Here is an 11,249-nt window from a genome sequence, read left to right on the forward strand (position 1 = left end):
AAGAAAATTACTACAAGTTATACAGTTTTCCAGATATTGTGTTGTATAGGTTTAAAATACACACCAGATATATGCTTTTGGGCACAACAAACAAAAACCATGAAACGTCAAAATGTTAGAATTAAATTCATTTCACAATTCCATTCACAGACATAATGTATTACAATGATTTTACTGCTGAGTTATTTTATTAAAGCTGTCTAGTTTCATCTTCTGATAATATGGAAGAATTGCGCTCACTGAGCCATACCTCATTGTTATATAGTCAGATGGGCAAACACCCACCACTTGATTCGGTTCTAAAGCTATCAGGTGATCATGAACAAGTTGTAATTTATATGACAGTGATAAATGCAAAACAACCTAACAAAATAAGGATATTTATCACACACCACAGTTACTACCAAGAGCAGGGCCAACTTCTGGTATCAGGAGCAGCAGACTTTGCAGTTCGCACAAAAAATGATATTGCAATCACCAGGGTCACACCGGACATGGCATGCATGCGAAGCATCCTCCGTAAAGTAACATCATTTTATCACCAATGGACTGTAAAAGATTCTGCATGAAGACCTAAGTCTTCAATATTAATTTTCCTTCTTTATTCATCATTTTTACAGTCGACAAATATGACAACAATTCTGTAAGAAGTATGTGTTTTCTCATTTTGAATTACGTTAAAAGTGTTGCCCGTTTCTGAATCTTGTTAATTCTTTCGTGCCCTTTTATTTTTTCTTTTTCTAGTAGGTAGCCGCGTCCTTTTTGAAATCTATTTTAAGTTATGCTCGAGTTCCAGTTTTCTCTGCATTTTGTTTGTATGTTGACTTTTTATGTTGTTTTATGCCAGAGAACCATGATGATGATGATGCTTGCTTACATTTTTCTGCTGTCTGACAGAGCGCTGTCATTTTCATCAGCGGCACTTGAGGTAGTTTCAACTAAAGAGTCTGGGGGCAGACCTGGTTGGATTCCTGACAATTCTTTCTCACTTTTGTCAGATTCGCATGTCTCTGTATCAAACGAAGTATCTGGTGACAGATCCTATTCAATTATGATACAAAGTTAAATTATGGTATAAGTAATCCTTACCTTACAATTTGATGGTGCTTTTTTGTTGGGCGACAAGAATCTGATATAGGGTCAGGGTATTCATCAGTTGGTCCATAGCCTCCATGAAAATGCATGATGGAACACATTGCTTGTATGAAAATTTGTTTTATGTAAGAATTAACATACTGAATATATCATTGGTATCGAAAACAATATTTATGTTGGTCTACTTTGGTACACACGTAGGTATTTCTGGTGATTTTTTCCAAGATAAAATTGACTGTGAGGCCTGTTGCATATCTTTATCCATCTCATTGCTTTTTGGCGGTCAATATGTGGCTTCGGAAAAGTTACAAATCTTACTCCATTTGAACGACAGGGGTACCGTACAGGTTTTCAGGCGGGCAAATACACAAATACCATATGCGCAGCGTTTACACATAGTTGGTCTACCAAAATAATTCACTACTACAGTAATAGATTCTGTTTAATAAAAATGCAGCATCGTATCGAAGGCGAATTCTTCCGTACTGACATACGGTTGGCTACCGGTACCCTTGATTGCATCAACATGACTTTCTACTATTTTTGGTTCGAAATAGCAGTTGGTTGACCTGTACGGTACCTGTACTGATGTAAGGTGCCTGCAACGGGTACAGCCTTTTAGTGTAGATATATAGATTTCGTGAACGTGATTTGCAACAAGTAACATACAGTATTACAGCTTTCTAATTTTCGCAGCCCTGTGAAGAAAACAAAAAGCGAAAAAAAGGACAAAGATCTGCCTAAACCACCAGCAAACTGTGCGATCGCGTCCAAAGTTGTCTGAGCGACATTTCAGCGGAGAATGTTTGTTTACATCTGCTCGCTTGTGATTGGTTGAGGATGCGGATGTTTAGATGTCGGGGAAAGATCCATAAGCACTGATTTCCTCGCTAAATTTTTGCGATATTGGCAATACATGCTTAACTGTTGAAAAAAAAAAAAAAAAAAAAAATTTGAGCAAGGTAAGTATTGCTGCTAATTTAATATGACATCGAGATATGAATATAAAGTGATGCTATGAGTCTTATGCCATCTAGAGCGAATTTCAATCCGAGGTCGTTAATGAAACGCAATGCGAGTCTGGTAATTGAGCCTTGTGGAACTCCATATTGCATATAGAGGGCGCTATGAAGAATACTGGTTTTACAATCGGAAACGACCATTCGATGAAAGAAAAAGTTTGATCAGATATTTTACAGTCTACAAAATATATGTATATATAATAGGTATGCGCAAGAGTTCTATCCAACCCGAAACTAACAAAAAAGACAGTAATAACGAGTTGCTCCAATTGCATTCAAGCATATTTATCACAGAGAGCAATTTGCTGCAAACATGTTCTCATTGTTCAACAGAGCTTTAATCATTTTATTGCAACCTGAAGATTAAATTCAATTTTAACAAAAATGCTTCAAATTTGTAATGGCCAAGGCTAAGTAAACGATCAAGGTAAATTTAAAAGAAAGTGCGCTTTTTAGGTAATCGGTTTGGCGGAAAACAATAAATGCTAAAGCATAGGTTCAAAATTGTGCGAGCATTAACAGCCTCCAAAATTGAAAACTATCATGCAATTAAGCCATATGTGCACTTCGATTTTTTAACATTAGAATTAATGATGTCTATCTCATTGATGAAAATGAAGCAAAATAGGTATTATGTAACTCAAAAAAAGGACAAATTTTAAAAACAACACAAATTTATTTTGTAATACGCAATTCCAAAAAATGATATAAAGTTAGGAGAAAAACTGTATGGGTATAACGTATGACCAAATTACAGTTGTAGGCTACACCCAATTTGTTAAAATTTTTTTAGCAATAATCAAAGTACTCGTATATTATAACTTCATAGCACTAATTCATAGTATGCCATATAATTTTGATTGTCGTGATCAACAAACTATTCAAGTAGCCTAGAAAAATTGATTGAGACTAACATTTATTGTATAAAGTTGAATAGGGACAAGATAAAGGATAGTTTAAAAGAGCGTGGTCACTAAAGATAATAACTGAATCATAAACAGCCTATGACTGAAGTTTTACAATTGCCTCAGAAATAAAGAAGAAATTATCACCAGTACATCATTCTCAAGTTCGATAGTATTAGAAAATTCGGGGGAAACAAGCCCTCAGAAATCAAAGAAGAAATACTAGAGTTAAAGCTTATTTAACACATTAATACTATTTTTTAAATTTAGATACACAGTTTTAGTTTAGGTAAAAACGAGGTTGATTATATCATAGCTAATTGATTCGTTTGGCAGTGGGAGATAAATATGGGAATTACCCATTTGAAAAAGGAGATAAAAGTTAGTAATTACCCACACCCAGTGATGTGAAAGCATGAAGCCGAATCCTGGAATCAATATTTTGAAAATAATAAAATGATTTCATATTGAACCGATACAGAAATAATACTTTCAAAAACGCTTACGAATATTTTAAAATTGGAATCTATGATTTATTATAGCATCGTTGTCATCACGTTGTCCTGTTTGCAGCAATAATCTATGAATAGAAGATTCAGTTTGAAGATAGCAATTTGGAATGCTAGACTTTAATGTGCTAAAATTGTTTCTACAGGAAAGGTATTATGTCGGGTTTTGTTTCACAAATTTATGCCCAAAACAAAGAAAAATGGTCATATATAACACGATTATAGCTAAAAATTACATAAAATGCTCTATACGTTATGGAAATAATCTCCACAACCGAAGAAACGCCGTTTCTTTTATTACCCAAACTGAGCTGGTTCATCTTTTGACCTTATCTTGAAGTGTTTTGTCGTGAATTGTAAATGATTTTTGAAAAAGAAAAGCGTTGCCTTATTTCTAAAATATTGAAGTTTTCAAATTGAGAAAAAAGTTACATTGATCAGACTCATAATGCACCAAACTTCGACGTTCCTCGCATTGGTTGTTGTATTACAAATTTCAAATAGTATATATGTCTCCCTAATGCAGCATTTAATTTTCATGTTTAATTAGGCACTATAATTAACATTAAATCTTAAGCTAAGAATAGCTACTGAAAATCAGATATCTAAAATCATTAGTGTATGTGAAGATAATAGTTGTACATAAGAATAACCATATGATTCAAATTAGGTATTCCAAATGAAATGTCGGGAAACCTAATCATTAATCACCACTTAGCTCGTAAGTGTAATAAGTATTTAACATCCTATGAATCATTCTATTGGGTTTTCCAAAGGAAGTAATCATTTAAAGACGACACACAAAATTTCAGCTTTAATTAGCATGTGAGACACGCGACAAAATTGCAAAACGCCGTAAAATGGTTTCATGCATCTGCTTTAAACAAAATTTTGTCACGAATCGAAATAACCTTGAACGTCACATTGAGATCAATAGAAAATGTGTTGCCCAGCGTAAATCAACGCATAAATCTATAGGTCATACTCGGCAAAGAATGATCTACTAGTGCAACATTTGACAAATCTATTTTTCGTAGAATTACAAGCAATTAAAAGACCACACATGTGTAGAGATTTCAGATACCATGATATATGTTGCAGCTGGAAAATCTACCTCAAGAGGGCATATTTTGAAAAAAGGTTTATAACTAAACTAAATGTATCCGTCGATCTGTGAATATCTAATCTAAATACAGCAAAACATGAAGAGTAGAAATACGCTGGCTATCCAAAATTGAATAGAATAGAATAGCAAATCTGAACAAAACACATTTGTATCATACGTGCTCTTAGATATTTCATCGGACAAAACATTTCTCATATTATATTCCCAATTACCATACAGCAGTGTTGATGCAAATGACAACTAGTTATTGAGGTTAGAGCTTGTCTAAGCTTGAAGGAAAATTGCCTTCCGTGAACACGTTAATTATAATACTTTCAATAAAACGTTGAGACCGTGTGAACGTATTTGAACCGCACTCTTTCAGCATTTCTCATTAGGCGCCTACATTGGCTGAGACAAGACGTTTTAATTAATTACAAGGAAAATCCAATCAATATTTGTGTGTATTTTATATACGGTACGACAGTACGTGATGTGTGTGATATCATAAATATCAAATTCGTTTAAAAAATGATTTACGCCGTCATGACGTCACAAAACTTGAATTTCATATTCAAATGTTGCGTGACGCCCCAATAATTCACAGTTATTTTTAAATCTTATAATTTTATATACATGATGTCACATAGCATGTCCGGTCGAGTTGTAATCCGGGAAAGGAAACAGGACAAATTCATGCATAGTTTAAAAATGTATAGCGAATGACGTGTTTTGTAAAAAAATTTAAAGCCACACCCATCATCAACGTAACTTACATAGCTAATCCACAGCATATTTAAATCTAAATGAACGATATTTTCCCGAATACGCTTATTTCAATTTAGTAGAATTTTATATTAAATAAATGGGAAATGGGAAAAACAACATCGTAGGTAAATTTCAGGTTTAATTTGGTATTGTTACAATTTGGACCAATAATTTGTACTGAGTGGATAACTTGACGGGATTTGTATTTATTCCATTTCACAATAATCTGTAATTATAGCATGAAATCGATATGATAACGATTCCCCAATTTTTTGGGGATAATTTGGCGTTAATCCCCCATAATCTAATTTTAATATGTTGCTAATTTTCCTTTGATTCCGGATAGACGAGGAAAACAAATGCAATCAAACTCTTTATCCAATGATAGAATGAAAATACTAAATTGGTTAAATTTTGTTGTCAACAAATATTGCATTTTCGGATTATTTTTGGCTTCCCCGTCTGTTCCAACGAAATTTTCACTATAGTGATAAATACTGTTTACACACGCATGGAATTATACGCCCTTCAACTAATTTCAATAAGCTTGTGATAATGAATTGTATTGTTATGTGAGTATTGCGATACACAGCATTTCCTATTCATGGAGTCCGTGCACGATAATGCATCAATACAATCAACAACGGAAAATGGTTTGATATAAGTTGGGTGTCACGATGGCGATAAAGTATGACTCCGGAGTGTCAATGATTTTTTACCCTATCTTAAATATATATATATGAGAATTCCCAGACCGCGGATCTCCAAATCGATTATTATCCTGTTTCTTATAAACTTCGACAAAGAGAAGATACATTCTCCCTTTAAATTAAACGCGAACTTATCTAAGTAAATCTCGTCAGACTTGACCTTACGGAATCGCTATCATGAAGTAATCGTTATATTTGTAGATTTTATAATTGATGAGATTTTTATCTAAATTTCCACGGTTGACAAGTACAACTGCTCATTTTGGAAACTATTGATAGTAATGAATATGTATTTCTAGCCATTGTTTTGATTGGATAGCGCATGGTCCATTCATAAATCACATTCATGGTTTGATGATTCATAAATGGAGTCATCTGAGAAAATGTTCGATTCTTCTTTATCAATTTATAATTGGTCGATTACGCTATCCAATAGTATTTAAGGCTTACAAAGCTCCGAGTACTTGATGTGAACTTAACTAACATATCTTCTGTGGTTGTTTTCATTAAATTTCAATTTATACCTAACTCATTTAAGCATTCAACATGTAGATGATCTTTAGGTAAAGATTACATCACAAATATGTCAATAAATTCATTTCGTTCTGACTAGAGGTGGTACCAAATAAAAATTACTGAAAAATTCTATCAAAATAAGTCGAATCAATGCGTAAAGAATTATTTAACCATAGTTGTGTGTTTGATTTCTATGATCGTAATCTATATTCTAAGAACAGTCATATTAGGTCGCTTGCTCGTACAAGATTGATAGACGTCACTCGACCTCAACCAAACAACACGATTCAATGATGTCGTTCACATATAGAGTTCGATGTCTTATCACTTACAAAAAAGACGTAAATGGTTTATAATTTCACTGCAATTTGACTGAAATATAGAATATTTACGGGTAGTAAATGTATACTAATATTTATAAATTTTGTTTTTAAAAACAGCCATACTAAGTTGAATAAATATTTTTTGGAGAGATTCATCCATCTGTGTCCAAAATTGACTGTGATTAATTGATTCATGCTTCAGTCTTTTTATTACATACAGTTTATTAAAATCCATTAAAATGAGTTAGATATTCGGAATTGTAGACGTCGGCGATATATGCATGGTTTGAATTATTAGAAAAACACTGTTGACTTAGTGGCTTATCTGCCACATATATGTCTGAACGCCATTGTACAATTTTCGAGTTTTATAGAAATATATTATACTTAATCGGATGAAAATTCTATTATACTTGGTCTATCCCAGTTAGCAAAGTTATAAAATAGCCATTATCGCTCTCTTGAAACCGATTCAAAATTAAAAAGGTGTTTTGTCTGTAATTAAGTGAACTCATTACCTGTCCAGGCTATTAAAAGTTAAACTAATTATACGCCGAAACGATACGGATGCTTCAAACTATATTTAGTGTGTCAGACGCAGATAATATTAAAATAAATACAAATTGACGCAACGACGTTGCACGTACAGTAAAATAAAGTAACACGTAAAAAGATGCAAATAGTTTGACGTAAATAGTTAAACGCATTGCAAGTATTTATATCGCGTATAGTCTGGATTTCAGGTGAAAATGTAGATAGACCTGAAATGTTACAAATAGAAGAAATTGTGCTTTTAATACTATTTAATCATAAAGCATCAGTGGTAAAGGATTTAGCATAAGTTGTCTATATAGGTAATTTAAAATAAACTGGGTGTATTTAGAAATGCAGAACTTTAATAGCATAATAAAAATTAGTGCGTTGCTTAAAACGCTGAAAATGTAATTATAAGTTAAATTTATAAATTTGGAAGTATTTTGAGTAATTATAGTCAAATGGTGCCAGAAGCCGAATGTGTGGCTTCAGATATGCCAAAGCTGAAGTAGCGTAATAAGAATTCAGAAGTGACTCAGTGAAAGGTTCTGACGATTAAAAAGGACTTACTATGATTTTTCTGCATTCGTGTTTGTGGAATGAAATGTAGATTTTTTCAAAGAAAATAATAATAAGAAATGCTGACAGTTGAAGTTGGACTCGTAAAAACAAGTTGAAGCAATAAAGTTGACGTTGGCAAAATGACCATTTTCTTGGAAATTCATGTTGATGTCACAATATCATTCACGTTTATTTCTTGTTCGGCTTGAAATCGATGAGTATTGTTTGCTTACGCTCAGCAAAATAACAAAGTAAATAAGATTACAATCAATCCAGTTTAAACATATTAATATGAATCAAAGATATACGTTATATCGATTTAACGCTGTGAGTCAAACATCCGATCTCCCGCATATTCCTTTTTTGTAAAATTTCTGAGAAACACTGCTAACTGTTTGAGAGGTTATGATGATTTCATATATATTCCGAGAATACTCTGGTGATATCGATATAATCATAATTATATCATTATGTTCATTCATTATCAACTATCTAGTTTTATGTAGCTTTTAAAACTGATACACATTATGAACTGTTTCTTAGTCGATTTAGGAACATACCTCTTGTGTGGCGGATATAAAATAAAGGCTGCAAGGACCGGGGATCTAGGTAGACGGTTTTGCCAAAAATAGAAATATGAGGTCTTATCTATGAGGTCTTATCAATTGAAAATTGGGTTTATGCGAAGCCTATATATTCGTATTTTGCGCACAAAAATGTTATATTATAAAGACAAGATAGGAGTATCAGTATCAGTATTTTCATAACATTCATCAATGCGATTGAAAGTGTGTTTCGTGATATTTTTAATTGCATTTAGACTGCAAAAAAATTGATTTTTATACGTAGAATTTATTGATTCATAGATCGTTTGCAGAGATTCGCTAAAAAAGTTTCTACCCTTGGGTAAAGGTGTGTGACCTTGTTTTGAGAAAAGTATAAACGTCAAAATCTTCTAATAATTTACAACACGCTGCAGACGATCATAAGAGTTGAACCTACATTTATTTGAAAAAAAAAAATAATTTTAACGATCGAAATTCATTCTGATAGAAGCAGTAATATATAAGTTGGTACTGAGTATATTAAATCGGCCACTGATTCGAAAATCGAGATAATCTGTTTGATCTGTCCAATTATACCAACATTAAGTTGTCAGATGCGTTTGTCCGTCGTAATCCGGTAATCGCTTTTGAACATATGTTTAACCTTCCATACCAAAACAAGGTATACAAGATGTAAAAACAGGTAGACGAACCCGTGCTGACTTCCGGACTTTTCGATAAAATGGAATTGATCTGATTCGACAAAATAGCTTGTCCAGAGCGCTATGCAAATAAATAATCAGGAACCCAATGCCTACAAATCCCATATTCAAAAATTACAGTGACCAATTGTCAAAAGCGAATTAGAAAAATCGTGTCTTGTCAGTTTTATAATCCGCAAGCTCAATTAGGTCGTAAAATCTTATACCTTATCACATGTTGGCTTTAATGTCGTCGGATAATAGTATTTCAACACCCAATACAATAGTTTGAAAGGAAAGGCAATTGTTATGTCATAATGCTGCGAAGTAAACAGTGAGTAAAGATTGAAAAACTTAATGTTTTGGATTTGATCTAAATTTGGATTCAATGATATAATTTTGTGAATATACGCTTTTATGAAATTTCCGCGTGTCTGATGACGACTTTCGTAAGCTGAATTTCATTAATTCGTAAAATTTTTTGTCAGTGGGGATCTATATACCACCTTAAAATGGATCGAAACCGAGATTTATAACATTACTCATAGAAGTAATTGTCATATACGTCACTTATATAGTAAATGGTATTGGAAATGGAGATAAATTCTTTCTGAGATTTACAAGTCCCGGTCTAGATCAAATTGCTCAAGATGGTGAAAAAATGGTGAACACAAATCACCAATGTTACACATTATGGACAATACTGCGTGCTTCTTATGTTCGCGTAGTCATTCTAAATAAAATCGGGTAGCAAATTTCCATACATACAGCTCAGGAAAACATTTGATTGTCGCCACAAGTATTCCCCGACTTTTATATATATAATATTAATACAGCGTTTCACAAATCTATGTCATGAAAGAATATCTACTTGTCGGCCTCGGCATGTCATAATTTAAAACGCATATCATTCATGGCCCTTCTTTGGTCGTGTATAAGTCGTTGTTATTAAGCGCTTGGACATACTATTTAATAATCATTACAGCGGTTTCGGCATAACTGTATATTATTTAATTACAATCTAAATATGGACAAAATCCAACTTTATTAAAAAATTAGACTAAAGATTACCAGAATGTCCTATTTTAGCACATTATAAATCGATGTACAGCCCAAAATTGGGCCATGCATGTATATGGAGTACGAGTGTAATTTAGCTTTGGCCTAGTCACTACAAACAGTATTTCAGAATTGAGGATAATTTACTGTATAACAATAAAATAGTATAAGCATTGTGATTACCGGCCAATAATAACCATATTTGAGTGTAATCTAATATGACGGATAAAAATTCACAAAAATATTTGTAAGTTTTAATGGACTTTATAGTAAAAATTGGTATAATCAGACTTCGAAGCATCGTGCATTTGAGGCGAAAAATGGTATCTATATACCATTACTGTTTGTATCGGTGTTATGGCCTGATATTTCTTAGCATCAAGATTCGATTACAGATAGTTTTCTTCGGCAAGCAGATATAAAAAGCGATGCGATGTGTTTCAGGCAGGCAATGGTTCGTGACAGAGAGTACGGCCTCAATAGGCTTTGTGAATGTTGTTATTTTCCTGTTACTACAATAGATAATATGACAGTACATCGACAGTTTGTAAAGCTATTTACACAATGTCAGTAAATAAAATGACAGTTAGCAAAAACTGATTAAAACTATGGTTTGAGTATCAGCATTGGAAACGAAAGTGGGATAGATAATACTGCAATATAACCGGCTTTGTTTCAAATGATTTGTCAGCTTTAAAAGAATTGAGTCAATCTAGATCTAGCAGTCAGCAAAAGTTGTGGAAATTTTCTTGTCACGATTTTCGATAGATTTATAAATCGAAACACGCCTTGACCGCAAATGTTAGTTGACAAACCAGGTGACATTCGCTGTAAACTTTGTTGTTAAATTCATGAGCATTTGTGGGTCAATGTGACAGCTTTGTTCGAACGAATGC

The sequence above is a fragment of the Styela clava genome, chromosome 3 (assembly GCF_964204865.1).
Source record: "Styela clava chromosome 3, kaStyClav1.hap1.2, whole genome shotgun sequence".
Lineage (NCBI taxonomy): Eukaryota > Metazoa > Chordata > Ascidiacea > Stolidobranchia > Styelidae > Styela > Styela clava.